Raw genomic sequence first — 19998 nt, 5'->3', positions numbered from 1 at the left:
ATGATTGTTGGTACCAAACATTTATTATTTAAAGCATTCATGATACACATCATATGCAATACATCGCATACATCATCATAATAAAAAACATATGCATCATTCCAAATCATAAACATTTCAAATCATCATGGTATTAATTTGTCAAATTGCATCCTGCCATGCATGATCATAACTTTTTCCCATTTTATCATTATAAACAAGAAAGAATAAGGGAAGAACAAAATAGTGCATAATATTTCAATTATTTCAAGGCATACAAGCCATAAATCCAATGACATCATATCATGAAAGATAAGACCTCTTAAATTACAAAAGACATGATTCATTTTATCAAATCTCTTCTTTTTATAAATAACAAAAATTGTAGGTGTACAAAGAAGAGATTGTGATTAAAAAAAAATCTCAAGTAGTAAATCCAAGAAATCAAGATCATAATTTGAATACAAACTCATTCAAATTAAAATCGTCAAATTCATCAAAATCTCAACATTACTTTCAAGAGATTCAAAATGGTATACATAGATTTATCATAATAAATATCAAGATCAATAGGATAGAGAAAAATAATTTTTCAAGAAAAAAATATTTTCCTCTTTTTAGTTATTTCAATTCATATGATTTTATTTCACTTATACCAAATAAAAACATGTATCGTGTTTAAAACCGAAAGTGTAAGATTTATTACAACAAAGATTAATAAGGCACTTTCATTATGGTAAAAATCAATAATCCATAAATCACAAGATTCATCATGCATAATTTCAAAATTTATTAAGTATGATCATTATGCACGACACTAAAACATGGTTTCAAAATGTTTAATATTTTCATTACATCATTATGCAATGGTTTCATTGAACATAATTTTGAATGATTCTTATAGATAACTAAAACTTCTTTAGTTTTAATTTATGTGATTGACTTTATATTAGCATGCTCAAGTTTTGTTCTTATGTCAAAACATACATCATGTTTGAAAACCAAAGACAAGATTCATAAAAAAATCATCAAGCCTTCCATATAAAAACTATGCATCATCATTGAAAGTCAATATGGAAATCATCAAAATACATATTCTTGCTTCTCAAGCACATATATATGATCATTTAAATCTAACATTTTATTCTATTAACATAAAACATATAATTTTTAAGAAAAATAATTATTAAAAAAAAAAAGAAAAGAGAAAATGCATCATTGAAAACATCAAGTAATTTCAAAATAATTCAAGAGAGTTGAGTTACTTACCTTGTAGTCGAAGCCCGTCAAAGCCCAATTCGCTATTTCACTTTTGGAAGTTCCTGATTCATCCTTGGGTGCCTTTCTCTTCTTTGGCCTCTTCCTCCGTTCAGGTTCATTATTTATTTTAGATTTTTATTTAATGAAATTATTAAGATTTAGTGTTCGAAGTTCAAATTCATCATTGTCCTCATCACTTGAGTCATTGCTCAAGTGGTATTCATTTGTCCAGAGTTCCAAATCCTTCTTGTTCTTTGGAAGGTGTTTAAGTGTTTATCGGGTTCAAAATGTTCCAAAAGTGTCATTTCATAGGTCATTAATGACTCGATTAATTCTTCTAATGGAAAATCATTTAAATTTTTTGTCTCTTGTATTGCAGTTATTTTAGAATCCCAATTTTTTGGAAGGGATCTTAAGATCTTTCTTACGAGATCAAAATTTGAAAAAGATTTACCAATAACTCTTAGATTATTGACGACATCCGTGAAACGGGTGTACATGTCGCCTATAGTCTCGCTTGGTTGCATTCGAAAAAGCTCAAAAACATGCAATAAAATGTTAGCTTTCGAGTCTTTGACTCTACTAGTTCCCTCGTGCGTGATTTCAAGTGTTCGCCAAATATCAAAAGCCGTTTCGCACGTAGAAATCCGATTGAACTCATTTTTGTCCAAAGCGCAAAATAAGGCATTCATAGCCTTTACATTTAAAGAAAAATACTTCTTCTCCAAATCCGACCATTCGTTCATCGGTTTAGAGGGAAGTTGAAAACCGTTTTCAATGATATTCTATAAATCTAAATTCATAGAAATAAAAAAAACTCTCATTCGAGTTTTCCAATAAGTGTAGTCCAATCCGTTAGACAACGGTGGACGAACAACCGATAAGGCCTCTTGAAAGCCATGAAAAGCCATTTCTCTCGGGTGTAAATCCGAAATGAGAAATATCAAGCTCTGATACCAATTGTTAGGATCGGAGCGGCACTAAGAGGGGGGGGGGGTGAATTAGTGCAGCGGATTAAAACTTATAAATTTGAAAATGATTTCGTAAATGCGTAAAGATTTCAATTCGTCAATGACTTGGAGAAAGTAGCTCGAGTAAAGTGAGAAGATGAAAACCAAAAGCTTGCTGCAATGTAAATAACAGTTTCAGAAAAGTAAATACTCACACATTCAAGGAACACATCAATTTAAAGTGGTTCGGTCAAAGTGACCTACATCCACTTGCGAAGCCTTCTTCAATGAGGCTCCCAACTTCCACTAGCAAATCACTTTGAAGGGGAAGGACAATTACCTCTTTTACAACCTTTTTACAAGTGGTTCACACTCTTACAAAATTTTCAAAGAGAAAGAGGGAGGTGAACACTTAGTCTATTGAAAACAAGACATTTGCTAAAGCTTTTCTCAATTTCTAACTTCCCAAAGGTTGTATTCTCTATTGAGAATTGAGAGGTATTTATAGACCCCAAGAGGATTCAAATTTAGGCTTCAAATTTTGAATTCTCTTGGATTCCCGAAGCTGGCGGTGCCACCGCCCGACATTTCGGGTGCTGGGCGGTGCCACCGCCCAATATGGTGGTTCCACCACCTGAACTCTCGGGTTCTAGGCGGTGCCACTACCTAGTCTAGCGGTGTCACCGCCTAGACTATTTCAACTCCCTATTTGGGCTCCAAACTTGGCCCAAACCAGTCTGATATCGGGCCCAATTGGCCCCTACTTGGGTTATAAGATTAACACCTAATCCTAACCGTAATTAACATGCTAACTATAAATTTAAAGACATTTCATAAGCTTTTACAAAGTTCGCAAGTCAAGACTTCTTCCGGTGAGCTTCCGGTGAACTTCCGATGGTCTTTCAGCGAACTCTCGGAAACCATTCTGTGGACTCCCGGCAAGCTCCTAGACTTCACGATTTGATCTTGGCGAGTTCCGACGAGCTTCTTCGGCAAGCTCTGATCTTTCTCGGTGAGCTCTACGAACTTCCAATGAACCTTTCAGCAAGCTTCTGAAAAACCCTTCGGCAAGCTCCCTACTCATTCTCGGCTAGTTTCGGCAGCATTCCCGATGAACCTTCGGACTTCTGTCGAACTCTCGAACTCACAATGAATCCTTCGTGCTTGACTCCGACACTTTGTTTCGCTTTATGTCTTCATCGTTATCATATTGAATCCTGCACTCACAAGCCAAAACTCTACTCCGATCTAGACAATTATTACAATGCAAATTGACATTCTATTGCCCGACACGTCATTGGTTGGCACTTCGTCCAATTCTTCAGCGCATCGTCCTCTCTTGCGGCTTGTTGCCCAATCGGTGGTTGACCTCCGCAACCCCGATATCCTTGGTGCAATTCCGCTCTCCTTGGCCCGATGCCCGACGTTCGAAGCCTTCTATCGTCCAATATCTTGATGTGATCTCCTCCGGCGTAATGTCAATTCCTCCTGCATCAACTGTCTAATCCTGATCGAGTAGACCTACATCACTTAAAATGCAGTTAAACATCTAAACACAATCAATTAGTTTCATCATCAAATTTTGAGATTCAACATTTGTGATGTCCATGGATCTGTGCATTGGGATTTGGATCATGATGAGATCATGATAATGAGACCGATTTACCTTTAAACAGAAACCCTAAATAATCCTGGTCATAGGTTACTCAAGATGGACATCGAGATAACTAGACAAATTAGTGTACTATATACCTGTCCATATGATAGAGACAGTTGGTCTCATAGCTGCTCTTATGGGGATACTAGGGATACAATGTGGGTGCTCATTGGAGAATAAGTTCCTCGGTTAATCCGCTTACGGAATGTTGAATGGTTGATGATACCTTACTGTCAAATAACGATTCCATAGTCCTAGTAATGTATTTGGTCTTTAGACTTAAGACACCAAGGATGTCCTATATGAGTACTCCACTCTTTGATATCGGACTTATAGGTTTAGAAGTTTCAGATCTAGTAGAGCTAGTTATTGGGAGTGGCAGCCAACCTTACGAGGGCTATTGAGTGTCGATAGAGGATCATTTGCTCTCGGTATTATGAGAGGAATATCCTGTGTGTTCTTGCTCAAATAAATACTTGGCCAAGGTTATTTGGATTGAGAGAAAAAGAGTTCTCTGGGAGAATCTGATTCTAGCGAGACTCGAGGAGGTTGTATGGGCCTGATAACACCATGCTAGGTATACCGTCTTGGGACTATAGGTATACGATAACTAAGGACAGATAGTTTCAATGGATTGGATTCTCATGTATCGTCTTGGAACTACAGCATAGTTGCCTAGAACATCCACAGTTGATGAATCGAGTGAATTATTATGAAAATAATAATTCACAGAGCTAGAAGGTCACACATATATGGTAAGTGTTGCAACGAGTAGAGGTTCAGATATGAGATATCCGCCAGAGCCCCTATCTTATTATCCAATAAGCCCTGAATTATTGGATCCCATGGATGAGAACCAGTAAGAGCTAGTAAGATATTATTGGGTAGAGACCCATTAGTCTAAGAGGCTTGGGTAATTGGATAGAGATCTCATACCTAATAGGGTAGGATCCACTATGGTTAAGTTAACTAGGGGCCTCTATAAATAGAAGGGAACTAAAAGCCCATATGTTGGGGCTTCCTAGTTGCCACCTCCTGTTCTCTTCTCCCCTTCTCCTCCTTAGATTACAGGCTTGGAGATTTGAGAAGCATCGATGCAGCCCTATTGTGTGGATCACGGCTAAATAAGCATCTTCCTTCATCCTCTCCTAAAGATTTATAAGGATTTAGGGATATACGATCTCCCTAGATAAAGCACATATATCTCACACATGGATTTAAGTTTTGCATGTTTTTGCGTACCAATCTTCACATGACGACGAATACCCTTTTGGAAAATTTAAAGTTGTTGTTTTATGGTCTTCCACTGCATATGTGATGTCACCCATAGATTTCCTTATAGCGATATTAGAGCCAGGTTGTTCGTGTGAAAGATTAGTTTTAAATTGCGTGTGTTATGTTTTATAAAAGTTTTCAACATCAAAATCATTGACACAAAAGTGAGAAAGGATAGCAATTATTGCAGCCCTTGTTGCCCTTGAAGATGGCAACCTTGCTACCATCTACGTTTAGGCAGGCCGCTTGCAGCGGCAGTCGTAAGGCCGGCCGACCGCAGGCAGAGTCGGTTGTGCACAAGCACTACACCAGCATCGCAAGTGGTGGCTCCCGTGGGCTTTACCTGTGGGTGCAACGCCTGCAGCAGCCCTCGCCCATAGGTGAGCGGCCCGCAAGGGTGGCCGCCACCTACGGCGGTGCCCACAAGTGCAACCGCCCATATGGGTGGTGATTGTAGGAGCTGCCCACAAGCAAATCTGCCAGTAGGGGTGGCGATGCCCACATGGATGCCCACCCCACACCCCATGCCACCCACCTCCCCCTCCCACCCCCCACCGCCCCCTTACAATAGTCGTCATCGGTAGGGAAGGGGATGGTGTTAGGGTTTTGGGAAAATTATCAAAATACCCTTCATAATTCAAAAAATTCATTACATATCCCTAATTTCAAAAAATATTAGTGAATTAAAAAGCTTAATTATTATTATTATCTTGTAGTGTTACATGATGATGATGTGATGTACAATGTGGATGGATGATCATGGACCGTATGATGTGTATGTACATGTGATGTGATTATTATTATTATTATTGGGGCTCTCAAGTCTCTATTTTTCTTGTTAATTGTTGGGCCTATGTACCTGTGATTAGGTTATAAGTACACGAGGAGGCACAACGTGAGCATAGAGGCAATAGCGGGGCCCATGAGGTCGAGACGGATGATCGCGACGTATGGAGATGCGCCGAGATGCCGACGGAACCGATGAGGATAAGATGGATGATCACAGGGCATGGAGATTTGTTGCTGCACACATAGATCTTGATGTGAGTGATTAAGCCCATTGGCTTGGGCTTAATCATATTAGGGTGTGGTCCATGATCAATCTGGTGTGATTACTCATGTGATGTGTTATTACTTGTACACCTACTATATATGTTTATATTTGCATGTGATGTAGATATATATCAAATATGTATGCGTGTGACACGTCATATTGTTAGGATCGGAGCAGCACTAAAAGGGGGGGGTGAATTAGTGCAGCGGATTAAAACTCGTAAGTTTGAAAACAAATTCATAAATATGAGGAGATTTCGTTTTGATAGTAACTTGAGTAAACTGAGAAAATAAAATCCGAAAGCTAGCAGTAGTGTAAATGACAATTTTAGGAAGGTAAATACTCACACATTCAAGGAACGCACTAATTTAAAGTGGTTCGGTCAAAATGACCTACATCCACTTGCGAAGCCTTCTTGGAAGAGGCTCTCAACTTCTACTAGCAAATCACTTTGAAGGGGAAGGACAAATACCCCTCTTACAACCTTTTATAAGTGGTTCACACTCTTATAAATTTTCAAAGAGAAAGAAGGAGGTGAATGTTGAATCTCGGATTTTGATTGTAAAATCAATTGATGAGTTAATTGATCTAATCCATATTATTAAGTCAAGTGTGCAGGATTAACTACGATAACCAGAAAACACAAAGCAAGAATACCAGAGTCAAGTTCGATGGACGTTTAAGAGTCCGAAGAATCGTCAGAGATGCTGCTGGAACCAACCGAGAAGAAATCGGGAACCTGTTGGAATTTTCGAAAGTTCGCCGAAGAGATCGTCGGAGATTCACGGAGATCACCGAGAAGGCTCGGCTACTCGTTAAAGTCATCACAAGTTCGGGAGCTTGCTGGGAGTCCATCGGAAGAAGTTCGTCGGAAAGCTCGTCGGAACAAGACTCGACGTTCGCGGTTGAAAACTTGCTTAGGATGTGTTTTGTTATGTAGTTCACTTATAATTTGGTTAGGGGCCAACTGGGCCCAAAATTAGACTTGGTTTGGGCTAAATTTGAAGCCCAAACAGTGAACCGAAGGGTCTGGCGGTGGCATCGCTAGACTGGGTGGTGGCACTGTTTGGTTGGGCGGTGGCACCGCCAGTCCACTATCAGTGTCAGAAATTGACAGGCGGTGGCATCGCCAGCATCGGGAACCCAAAGAGAATTCAAATTTTGGAGCCCAAATTTGAATCCTCTTGAGGCCTATAAATACCCCTCAAATCTTAGTTGAGATTACAACTTTTTGAGAAGCAACTGATTGAGAGAAAGGTCTTAGAAAAGTCTTTGCTAGTCTTGTTTTCAATTTGCTAGTGTTCACCTCCTTCTTTCTTGCTGAAAATCTGTAAGAGAGTGAACCGCTTGTAAAAAGTTGTAAGAGGGGTATTTACCCTTCCACTTCAAGAGATTTGCTAGTGGAAGGTGAGAGCCTCATCGAAGAGGGGCCTCGCAAGTGGATGTAGGTCATTTGACCGAACCACTGTAAAATCGGCGTGATCTCTGGTTTGCATTTACTTATTGTCATTTATATTACTGCAAACCATTTGCACTTTAATGCTCTACTTCTTTGTCTCCGTCTTACTTATCCCTTCAAGTTAAAAAGTAATCGAAACGGTTTTAAATTGTTTAAATCGTTGCTTTTATCGTACGAAGGTTCCGAAAGTATTTAAATTATGAAAAGTTTATCGCACTTTACCACTGCACTAATTCACCCCCCCCCTCTTAGTGCCGCTCCGATCCTAACAATTGGTATCAGAGCGAGGCTCACTCTCATTTGGTTTGATACCCAAGAGAGATGGGTTACTCCAGCATACATGAGGGTCACTCTATCACACGTCCACCCTTGTTTAATGGGTCGGATTATACTTATTAGAAGACTCGTATGAGGATCTTCCTCATTTCTATGGATTTTGAGCTTTGGACTATTGTTGAAAACGGATTTCAAAAATCTTCTCTTCCAATGAGCGAATGGAATGAATCGGAGAAGAAGGTTTTTGCTTTAAATGCAAAGGCTATGAATGCCTTATTTTGTGCACTAGAAAAAAATGAATTTAATCGTGTTTCAATTTGTGATTCGGCTTTTGATATTTAGAGAACTCTTGATGTCACTCATGAAGGCACTAGCCGAGTGAAAGAGTCCAAAATCAACATCCTTGTGCACTCTTATGAACTTTTTCGAATGAAACCAAGTGAGTCCATCGGAGACATGTACACCCGGTTCACGGATGTCATCAATGGACTCAAAGCTCTTAGTAAAGATTTTACTAACTTTGAACTAGTAACTAAAATCTTAAGATCCCTCCCTAAAAGTTGGGATCCAAAAGTTACGACAATTCAAGAGGCCAAAGACCTTAAAACATTCCCTCTTGAAAAACTTATTGGGTCTCTAATGATCTACGAAATGACATGTCAAGCTCATGACGAGCTTGAGAACCCCCTTCCAAAGAACAGGAAGGATATGACACTCACATCACAAGAAGACCACTTGAAAGGAACATCAAGTGATGAGGACAGTGACAATGACATTGCACTTTTGACTCAAAAATTTAAAAAATATTTAAGAAAGAATAAATTTAAAAATAATACAAAAAATAAATTTGAACACAAGAAGGACCAAGTAATTTGCTATGAGTGCAAAAAACCGGGACACTACAAGAACGATTGTCCTCAAGCCAAAAAGAGAACATCAAAGAAGAAGGCGCTCAAGGCAACGTGGGATGATTCAAGCGCGTCCGAAGAAGAGGAGTCTAACACCGAGCAAGTTGCTCATTACGCCCTAACGACCATCGGAGAAGAGGTAACGAATTTAATTAATGCAGATTTACCTTATCATGAATTATTAAATGCTTTCCATGAGTTATTTGATAAATATAAGACAATTAGTAGAAAATATAAATTACTAAAAAAGGAGCATGATAGTCTCACTCGTGATATCGATAAATTAAAAACTGAATATTATGATAGTTTAGCTCCATGTATAAAATGTCATGATCTAAAATCTTTCCAAAAGGAGAACTTGCTACTTAAGGACACCTTGAAGAAATTCGTGGTTGGTAGTAAATCTTTGAACATGATCCTTACAAATAAGGGTCACATTCCTAAAAGAAGTGGAATCGGATTTGTGAGAAGTCCTCACCAAAATCCAACCACTTTCATTAAACGTAACATCCATCATTTCTGAATTTTCGTATAAGTTTCTAGTTGTAATGTAAGTATCTATTTTAAATTTGATATAATAATAAAAATATAAATCCGAGAACTTATTCATAAGATTTGGGGGATTTGTTCAAAAAGAAAAAAAAATCTGAGGACCTATATGTAAACCCTGAGGACCTAATCGTAAATATAATAATACAAGGACTAAACTGCAAAATGCACAAAAATACAAATCCCACCGTTTAAGCCTCTCTGCCTTCGTTCTTAAGGAACTAGAGAAGGCAGCTACGTGGATGAACAGAGAAAGAAAGAAAGAAGAAGAGGAAAAAAAAAGGGGGAAGAAGAAGAAGAAAAAAATTAGGGCTTTGAGGTTTCTTACTCAAATTTTCTCAATTGGGGTCATAATTCTCAAAGGCAAGTGTTCTAACCCCATCCTACAGAAGTATTAGTCTCTGTTCTTATATTGATTCTGAAAGATTTCTGCTTAGAACCTGATATTTCTCTCTTTGGATATAAAACTAAGGATCTGGAATTTTTTCGGTAAACTGACCCCTATACACTTTTTCAGCTATAATTTTTAGCACCAAATGTGGATTCAGGTAGGACCTAGCTCGTTTGAAATTAGACTCTTATATCTTTCTTTTGACACTAATTTTGTATAATTTGGATACCGAATACTTACCCAAACGTCTGTTTCGAATGAGCCTATATATGCTGCAGAGCAGGGATCAAAATTTCTGACCCTTCGATACTAAAATACCTATAAGTCCCTATTGAAAATTCTGATTTGTACCAAACTGACTTCTTTCGAAACTAGACTTGAAGACCTTTCTTTTGACATATAGATTGAAAACTTTGGAATTCTAATGCCTACCCTATTATCTGTTGAATCCGACCCTATGAATTCTACAAAATAGTGATTTTGTTTTTGACCTTGTGTTACCAAATCAAAGGTAACTCCTTGTTAGAAACCATGATTCATACGAAACTTGTTTCAACAGAAAATAGATTGATATATCTTTTGACAATAGCCTTCTTGAGGGTATTGGAGCATAATTGACAATCTGAAGTATTTATCCAATGAGCCTCTCGAATTCTGTCAGAAATCGAGCTTTGATCGATTTCGCATCTTCTGTTTTCGTTTGTTTGGAAATAGATTTTGTCCAGTTCCCTTCACTCAATTGTGACTTATATTAATGTTTGAATTCTCATTTGCTCTTGTCTATAAATTATTACCATTCCTGAACATATTGTGTAACGTTTATGCTATATCACATTAACTTATATAGGCACATGTATAACCCATTGTTCCGCATTTGCTTTCGATGTGTGCTTATTCTAGTTTCATTCCTTTGGATATTGAATTCATCTAACCTTCTTATTTGAATTGAGTTGTATGTGATTGCTTGGATTCCATGTGTGCCCTTGCTTTCATTTCCTTTCAAATCTGAATATAATTGTGAAAGATTATTGCTTACTTCATATTGACTCGTAAAGGCACATGTACGTTTTGTTGTTCCGCGTGTGCTTCCGATATGTGCTATTCATTGTTCATACTATCCTTTTGTACTCTGGTGTTTGTGGGATATTGTGAACCTTCGCCAGAAATGGTGAAGGGAGTTATGCATAGAGCCTGAGATGCTCTGTCGGCCCCTATGACTTCACTCAGACGTGGGTGGATGGAGCTCCCAGACGTGGGAGACTTATGTTTGGTGGTCATTCAGAAATGGATGTACCATATTATGTTATGGTCCCACTTCACCTTCTGTATGCTTGATATGGTATCCAGAGCTTTCGTTATGTGTTTCTATACATGCTTTGGATATGAATGATATGAATGCAACGTCAAATTCGACATTTGAGCTTCTGTTTCGTATTCATCTTTGAAATGCTCCGAAATGGTCCATACGCCATTGATATGTTCCGAAATGTTTCATTTATCATTGATATGCTCCGAAACATTTCGTACGCCTTTGATATGCTCCCAAATGTTTCATTTGTTATTGTTATGCTTCAAAATGTTCCATAGGTTGTTGATATGCTCCGAAACACTTCTTATGCTATTGATATGCTCCAATTACTCTATGCTCCATCTGTATGAACCAATTATGTTTGATTGAAATGATATTTGTGATTCTACACCTAATGAGATTATGTCTATGGATTCTTATATTCTGCCTTGCATTATGAAAGCTTATTTGTTTAAAAATTTTCCTCTTTTACCAGGGATATGTTAGTCACTTGCTGAGCTTTATATGCTCACCCCGTTGTTGTATAAATTTTTTAGGATAGCTTGTCGCTCGCTTAAATGTTAAGATTGGGCTAAGGTAGTGAAAAGCTAAAAGATTTTGGGCAGATCTTTATTAGTATATATGTGTTTGTTGTATAAGTACACTCTGCATCTAATGAAATGTTGACGATGAATCTAAACTTGTGGATTTTGTATAAGTTTGAAGGACCTCTCATGTGTAGGATTCTGGAATGTTAAGTTTAATTCGTGTAATGATATGAACATATGGTAAACATTGGTTTTGTGACTATATAGACTCCCATACTTATGAATTTATGTTGTGGTTATTATTTTGGTGAGTTGGGTTCAAATTTTATGAATTATCGAGCGATGTGTTGTATGTTTATGAACTGCACAAGGTTTATAAATTTGTAGATTATAGAGGTGAAATTTTGATCTGAATATTTTCTTAGTGACCTCAAATGTGTGATTGGATCCTGGATGGATTTGTGATGAAAATTTTTAATATTATCGATATTTTGAGGGGCGTGACATTAAAGGCCCCGTCCTACATGTTCGGCACCAAAGCAATTGCAACTTTTGTTGCAAATATGGATATAAAACTTATAAATGTCCATTCAAGAAAATTAGTCCGAACAAACTAATTTGGGTTCCTAAAGGAACCATGATCAATTCTATGCAATATGATGAACAAGTTTTTAAGGCACCCAAAAGAAAATGGGTACCTAAAAATAATCTCTTCTTGTAGAAACATACACCATCACAAGCTAGGAGCAAGAGATGGTATCTAGATAGTGGATGCTCAAGATATATGACTGGAGATCCATCTCATTTTTCTATGCTCACTAGCAAAGAAGAAGGGTACGTCACATTCGGAGACAACAACCAAGGCAAAATCATTGGCAAGGGAACCATAGGTAACGAATTAAAATTTTCTATTGATGATGTCTTACTAGTTGATGGATTGAAACATAATCTCTTGAGTGTTAGTCAATTATGCGATAAAGGTTATATCGTTAGATTTGAATCAAATGTGTGTATTATTGAAAAATCAAACCATAACATAACTATGATTGCATTAAAACAAAATAATGTCTACACCATCAACCTTGATGAACTAAGTAATGAAATGTGCTTCTCCACTTTAAATGATGATGCTTGGCTTTGGCATAGGAGACTAGGCCATGCAAGCATGAAACTAATATCTAAGATCTCATCTAGAGAATTAGTGCGAGGAATTCCAAATATAAAGTTTATTAAGGACAAAGTATGCGATGCATGTCAACTAGGTAAACAAATAAAAACTAGTTTCAAATCAAAAACTCAAATTAGCACCACTAGACCATTACAATTGATTCATTTGGACTTATTTGGACCAATTGACACGACAAGTCTAGGAGGAAGCAAATATGCGTTTGTAATTGTGGATGACTATACTAGATACACTTGGACCTATTTCTTAGCTCACAAAAGTGATTGTTTCAAGTGTTTCTCTAAATTTTGTAAACTCACTCAAAACGAAAAAGGTTTCATGATTTCATCAATTCGGAGTGATCACGGTGGCGAATTTCAAAACCGTAACTTTCAAAATTTTTGTGAAGTTAATGGATACAATCACAACTTCTCACTCCGAGGAATCCCCAACAAAATGGAGTAGTTGAAAGAAAAAATAGAAACCTACAAGAAATGGCAAGAACGATGTTAAATGAACATAGTCTACCCAAGTATTTTTGGGTCGAAGCCGTAAATACGGCTTGCTACATCATGAATAAGGTCATAATAAGACCATCTCTATCAAAAACTCCCTATGAATTATGGAATAACAAAAAATCAAATATTTCATATTTTAAAGTTTTCGGTTGTAAATGCTTTATTTTGAATGAAAAGGATGCCTTAGGAAAATTTGATGCTAAATCCGATGAAGGCATCTTTCTTGGTTACTCTTCCATTTCTAAGGCTTTTCGGGTTTTTAACAAAAGAACCTTAGTAATAGAAGAGTCTATTCATGTAGTTTTTAATGAAAATTTTAATTTAAAGAAAAATGATTTTGATGATGATCTTGGTTTTGATAATTTGAATTTAAATGAACCCCCTCCTCAAAATAGCAACTTGGATGCACCTTCTTCCGAAATTTCCTTACCTAAGGAATGGAAGTATATAGATGCTCATCCAAAGGAGCTAATTCTAGGAGATACATCAAAAGGGGTTCAAACTCGTTCCTCTTTCAAGAATTTTTGTGCTAACGCCGCCTTCCTTTCTCAAATCGAACCTAAATGCATTGACGAAGCCATAAAAGATGATTTTTGGGTTATTGCAATGCAAGAGGAATTGAATCAATTTGAGAGGAATAAGGTATGGAAGCTTATTCCTAGACCTAGTGACCATTTAGTCATTGGTACTAAATGGGTCTTTAGAAACAAGCAAGACGAAAATGGTATCGTGGTTAGAAACAAGGCTAGATTAGTGGCCAAAGGTTTCAACCAAGAAGAAGGTATCGATTACAAAGAAACCTTCGCTCCCGTGGCTCGATTAGAAGCCATAAGGATGCTCCTTGCCTATGCTAGTAGTAATAATTTTAAACTATTTCAAATGGATGTCAAAAGTGCTTTCTTGAATGGTTTTATTTCCAAAGAAGTATATGTCGAATAACCTCCCGGATTTGAAAATTCTTTTCTTCCTAATCATGTATTCAAATTGACTAAGGCTCTCTATGGCTTGAAACAAGCTCCTAGAGCTTGGTATGAAAGGCTTAGTTCCTTTCTTATTTTAAATAATTTTACCAAAGGCAAGGTTGATACTACATTGTTTATTAAATATTTTAAAAATAATTTTCGTATTGTGCAAATTTATGTTGACGATATTATTTTTGGCTCTTTGGATGAATCACTATATGAATCATTTGCCAAATGTATGAGTCATGAATTTGAAATGAGTTTAATGGGTGAATTAACTTTCTTTTTAGGATTACAAATCAAACAACTTAGTGATGATATATTTCTTAATCAATCTAAATATACATTAGAACTATTAAAACGATTTAACATGGATAATTCAAAAGCAATAAACACCCCTATGAGTACCGCGACTAAGTTAGATATGGATGAAAATAGTGAAAATTTTGATCAAAAAACATATAGGGGAATGATAGGTAGTCTACTCTACCTCACTGCGACTAGACCGGATATTATGTTTAGTGTAGGACTTTGCGCTAGGTTTCAATCAAATCCTAAATTATCTCATCTTAAAAGTGTTAAAAGAATATTTAGGTATCTTAAAGGAACTCCAAATCTATGATTGTAGTATCCAAAATCTGAAAAATTTGATTTAATAGCTTATGCAGATGTCGTTTTGGCGGATGCAGGATAGATAGAAAAAGCATATCCGAAACATGCCAATTTTTAGGACATGCACTTGTTTCTTGGACTTCCAAGAAACAAAATTCAGTTGCACTATCTACGGCGGAAGCCGAATATATTACTGCAAGTGCATGCTGTGCATAAGTTGTTTGGATGAAAAATACATTAGAAGACTATGGAATTCACTTTAAAAACATTCCCATAAAATGTGAGAATACTAGTGCCATATGTCTTACTAAAAATCCAATTCAGCACTCTAGAACTAAGCACATCGACGTTAGGCATCATTTCATACGCGATCATGTCCTTAACAATGATATTGTTCTAGAATTCATTGACACAAAGCATCAATTAGCAGATATATTTACAAAAGCTTTGAATGAAGACCAATTTGAATTCATTAGAAGGGAATTAGGTATGTTAAATTGTCCCTAAGAATAAACTTGTTTGAATGGATTTTCCGTAAAGTTTTTCATCCTCTCTCCATTCCTCGATGAATTTGATCCTTCTCTTTCGATTCTACATGACACGTTAAATTACCTTAACCTATCTTGAGTCAAACACAAAAAAAAAAAAAATGCTGCACGTCAGCGGTGGCACCGCTAGAACCGGCGGTAGCACCTCCTGAGCGCTCGGGCGCCAGGCGGTGGCACCGCCTGAGACACCCTATAAATCCCTAATGGTTAGGGCCGACGGTGACACCGCCCCCAACCCGAGGAAGTCTTGCTCCAACTCTCCCAAACTCTCTCAATCCCTCATTCTAACCTCTACAAACCTTGGAGAGGGATTCTTATTGGTCCAAGCTGTCCATCCTCCAAGAAACACTCCATGAGGTAAAATCCTTCCTTCCCTTTCTTCTTGTTTTACCTACTCATTACAATTTCATATATCTTTTTCATCTTGTCTAGAAAATGGCTCCTAAGAGATCAAAAGGGAAAAGGATTGAAGGAGATTCATATGACCACGATCTTTTTAGATCCAAAGAAGAAGCCCTTAAGTTTCCAAAATTTGAAACAAGATATATCCATAAGGGTAAACACGTTGAACTCGATGAACTAGGAGACTTAGAACCCATTAGGTGGTTTGCTCATCTAGAGGCCCTACCTCTCCTACAAATAGATGAACCAATTTATCCTAGGATAGTTAGGCTTTTTATGCAAACCTATGGGTAGATAACGATAGCCTAAGTACTTACCTTTTTGGCACACAAATTAGGATTTATGATCATACTATTTGTGAACTAATTGGAATCACTGAAAAAGATAGGGGCTGCTATTTTAGAGGTAAATGGGATGTTAATATAATAGGAGCAACTTACACCGAAGCTGTCGAAACCATTTTTGTAAACTCGGACCTCGGAATAATACCCAAGAGTTGTGAACACTTACTACCTTTTAACTCTAAGATTCTTCATCATATCATAACAAGCATACTATTCCCTAAGCAATATCATCTTGATGAAATGAGTCTAATAGAGATAAGCACCATGTATTGGATTATGACTGGTCAACATAACTGTTTTGGATATTCAATACGGCAACACATGTAGGATATTATAGCTAAAGATACTATGTTGCCATATGGGGGGTTAATCACTAGATTTCTTCATGCCTATGACATTTGCATCCCACCCGATGAAGAAACAATTCAAAGTGATAGATATAACATCATCAATAAAAATCTACTAAAGAGACTTAGGTGCACATTTAACAATGGAATATGGGTAAGGCAACCTAGGAGGACTGATCCTATTCCTCCACCAGTACAACAACCAGAAACACCAATTTTTAGGGGAAATGAATCTCCTCCTCCTAGTCCCTTTGGTGCAGCACCTTCAGCTCCTGTTTCATCCTCTGAAGGACTCATTATGGCAGAACTGTCTCAGATCAAATTCCAACAAGACCAACTTAAATCGCAGCAAGAACAAATTCAACTCCAGTAAATTGAAATTTTGAAGGAACTACGACAACTAAATCAAAAAATAGATGTTATGTATCAGCACTATGCATTACCTCCTAAGGATTGATGTATCTTTTTATTCTGTTATGTTTACTCTTAATATCAAGTTCGAAGCTGGTCATCTTTTGAACGAAAACTGAACCTTCTTTTTATATGTAATTTTAAAATTCTGGATATATGCTTCTGGATGAATGCTGATTTTTCCTTTAAGATGAACTCTGCGTAAATATTTTAGCATACTTAATTTTGGATGATGAATTTTTGTATGATCAGTGCTGAATTCCTGATATTATAATCACAAGTTATATGCTTCAAGTCTCATTCCCTTTTTTGTTGATGACAAAGGGGGAGAAGTGATGACTAAATGATGACTTATACCATTTCGATAGCATGACTTAATGAAAATGTCTTATGCGCATCGTTAACATGACTTATATGAATTACAAAAGCTTGAGTGATATGAATGTCTTATATGCCTTACAAAATCTTTGAGAATATCGCAAGATTGATTGATCATATTGAAAGCATGCCTTACATTTATATCATGAAATTCATGTTGAAAATCTTTATCTCCTGCCGTAGTAAAAATTGTCTCTTATCATTCGACTTGAAAATGATTTTCATCGAAGTTTTGTATTTACTATTGCTTAATGAGAATAACGATAAGTTCTACGGTTAGAACTCATCGGTTTATGCTTGAATTCAATGGATGAAATTCAAGTGTTTTCATCTTCTCATAATATGGCATATAGATAGGGGGAGTTATGTTTAACTCCGTCATCAATTGATTGTCATCATAAAAAGGGGGAGATTGTTGAATCTCGAATTTTGATGATAAAATCAATTGATGGGTTAATTGATCTAATCCATATTATTGTGTTAAGTGTGTAGGATTAACTACGATAACCAGAAAACACAAAGCAAGAATACCGGAGCAAAGTTCGATGGACGTTTAAGAGTCCGAAGAATCGTCGGAGATGCTGCCGGAACCAACCGAGAAGAAATCGGGAACCTGTCGGAATTTTCGGAAGTTCACCGAAGAGATCGTCAGAGATTTACGGAGATCACCGAGAAGGCTCGGCTACTCTTTAAATTCATCACAAGTTCGGGAGCTTGCTGGGAGTCCGTCGGAAGAAGTTCGTCGGAAAGCTCGCCTGAACAAGACTCGACGTTCGCGGTTGAAAACTTGCTTAGGATGTGTTTTGTTATGTAGTCCACTTATAATTAGGATTAGGATTAAGAGATAATCCTATATCCTGGTTAGGGGCCAACTGGGCCCAAAATTAGACTTGGTTTGGGCTAAATTTAAAGCCCAAACAATGAACCGAAGGGTCTGGCGATGCCACCGCCAGACTGGGCGGTTGCACCGCCCAGCACCCGAGAGCCAGGCGGTGGCACTGCCTGGGCTGGGTGGTGGCACCGTTTGGCTGGGCGGTGGCACTGCCAGTCCACTGTCAGTGTCAGAAATTGACAGGCGGTGGCACCGCCACTGACAGGCGGTGGCACCGCCAGCATCGGGAACCCAAAGAGAATTCAAATTTTGGAGCCCAAATTTGAATTCTCTTGAGGCCTATAAATACCTCTCAAATCTCAGTTGAGATTACAACTTTTTGAGAAGCAACTGATTGAGAGAAAGGTCTTAGAAAAGTCTTTGCTAGTCTTGTTTTCAATTTGCTAGTGTTCACCTCCTTCTTTCTTGCTGAAAATCTGTAAGAGAGTGAACCGCTTGTAAAAAGTTGTAAGAGGGGTATTTACCCTTCCCCTTCAAGAGATTTGCTAGTGGAAGGTGAGAGCCTCATCGAAGAGGGGCCTCGCAAGTGGATGTAGGTCATTTGACCAAACCACTGTAAAATCGGCGTGATCTCTGGTTTGCATTTACTTATTGTCATTTATATTACTGCAAACCATTTGCACTTTAATGCTCTACTTCTTTGTCTCCGTCTTACTTATCCCTTCAAGTTAAAACGCAATCGAAACGGTTTCAAATTGTTTAAATCGGTTTCAAATTGTTTAAATCGTTGCTTTTATCGTACGAAAGTTTCAAAAGTATTTAAATTGTGAAAAGTTTATCGCACTTTACCGCTGCACTAATTCACCCCCCCCTCTTAGTGCCGCTCCGATCCTAACAGTGAAACACTTAAGCTATTGAAAATAAGACTTGCTAAAGACTTTGCTAAGGCTTTATCTCAATTTCTTACTCATCAAAAGGTTGTGTTCTCTACTGAGAATTGAGGGGTATTTATAGGCCCTAAGAGGATTCAAATTTGGGCTCCAAATTTTGAATTCTCTTAGGTTTCTGAGGTTGACGGTGCCACCGCTTGTCAATGTCTGACACTGATAGTGTACTAGCGGTACCACCGCCCAGTCCAGTGGTGCCACTGACCGACCTCTCATGTTCTGGGCGGTGCCACCGCTCAATCCGGTGGTACCACTGCCTATACTATTTCAGCTCACTGGTTGGGGTCCAAACTTGGCCCAAACCAGTCCGAATTCGGGCCCAATTGGCCCCTGACCGGGTTATAGGATTAACCCTTAATCCAACCCTAATTACATGCAAACTACGAGCTTAAGAGATAGTCCTAAGCAAGTTTTTAACCGGCAATGTCGAGTTTCCTTTCGGCGAGCTTTTCGATGAACTTCCGATGGACTTTCGATATGCCCTCAGATTTTTTCCGATGGACTCCCAACAGGCTCCCAGTCTTGTGGCGAGTTTAGTGAGTAGCCGAGCCCTCTCGGTGATCTTTGCGAACCTCCGACGATCTCTTCAGCGGTCTTTCAAAAACTCCGACAAGTCCCCGATTTCTTCTCGGTTAGTTCCGGCAGCATCTCCGACGAATCTTCAGACTCTCAAACACCCATCGAACTTGACTCCGGTATACTTGCTTTATGTCTTCAAGCTTTCATAGTTAATCCTGTACATGTAAAATAAAACTTTGATTGGGACAATTAATATAAAGTAATAATCAAGTTGTCCGGCATGTCATTGGTCCTACGATGCTTCGTCCGATTCTTCGGTGCATCGTCCTCTCTTGCGACCTATTGCCCAATTGGCTAATTGACTCTGCAACTCTGATATCCTTGGCGCAATACTCGCTCTTCTTGGATCGATGCTCGAA

Source organism: Musa acuminata, chromosome BXJ3-8 (genome assembly GCF_036884655.1).
Source record: "Musa acuminata AAA Group cultivar baxijiao chromosome BXJ3-8, Cavendish_Baxijiao_AAA, whole genome shotgun sequence".
In the NCBI taxonomy this organism is placed as follows: Eukaryota; Viridiplantae; Streptophyta; class Magnoliopsida; order Zingiberales; family Musaceae; genus Musa; species Musa acuminata.
The sequence above is the reverse complement of the archived record's forward strand: the minus strand, read 5'-3'. Positions refer to the sequence as shown.